Source organism: Protobothrops mucrosquamatus, unplaced genomic scaffold (assembly GCF_001527695.2).
Source record: "Protobothrops mucrosquamatus isolate PMUCROS unplaced genomic scaffold, P.Mucros_1.0 scaffold6463, whole genome shotgun sequence".
NCBI lineage: Eukaryota > Metazoa > Chordata > Lepidosauria > Squamata > Viperidae > Protobothrops > Protobothrops mucrosquamatus.
The window spans coordinates 5,367-6,456 of NW_015392287.1; positions in this window are offsets into that span (position 1 = coordinate 5,367).

Sequence of the window (1,090 nt, forward strand, 5' to 3'; positions counted from 1 at the left end):
AGTTACAACATCACTGAAAAAAGTGACTTCTGACTGTTTTTCACACTTACCACCATTGCAGCATCCCCATCGTCACATGATCAGATGCTTGGCAATGAACTCATATTTATGACGGTTGCAGTATCCTGGGATCATGTGGTCACATTTTGCGACCTTCTGACAAGCACAGTCAATTGGGAAGCCAGATTCACTAAACAATCGTGTTACTAACTTAACAACTACAATGATTCACTTAATAACTGTGGCAGGAAAAGTTGTAAAATGGGGCAAAATTTACTTAACAAATATCTCATTTAGTAACAAAGATTTTGGACTAAATTGTGGTTGTAAGTCAAGGCCTACTTGTATGACATAGAAAACCAATTATAGTAAAACAAATCATGATTCAAAATACTGAAAGAGGTAAACCTAACCATACAGGGCATTGTTTTAGACTAAATTTGTTTCCCCCAGTCAGCCAGATAGCCACTTGTCTGAAATGGTATAGGTTCTCCTGCTCGAGCAGGGGGCTGGACTAGAAGACCTCCAAGGTCCCTTCCAGCTCTATTCTATTCTAAAGTTGTGTTTACTTTTTTCCTTGCTGCTGAAAAAGAGACAAAATGTTAGAGTGGTCTTGTAAAAAGAAGGCTTCTTTAGGCACTCTGTCTCTGCCTCCATTTTAATTCCATTCTCTCCTGGTTCCATAGAGGATAGAGGAATTTCCCCAGCATCAGTTGTGGTGACACCAAACCTGACCAGCCCACAATGGTTGAATTTTGAAGCTTTGTTTTTATGAAATGGGAAAAAAATATGATACGGTAGTGCCTCATCCTCCTTTGTGACAGCAAGAAGGGCTTTGACAATAATCATTCCCTACTGAATGGCCTAGTCCAGGGGTAGGCAACCTTGGCTCTTTTATTATTATTATTATTATTATTATTAATTTAATTTATATACCGCCCTTCTCCCGCAGGACTCAGGGCGGTGCACAGCATATTAAAACAAGTACAAATACAAAATACAAAAAATATAGACCCCTATAAAACCAAATTAAAAACCAAATATTAGAAGCTGTTATTCCTATTAAAATTATTCTTAAAATCATCCCTAA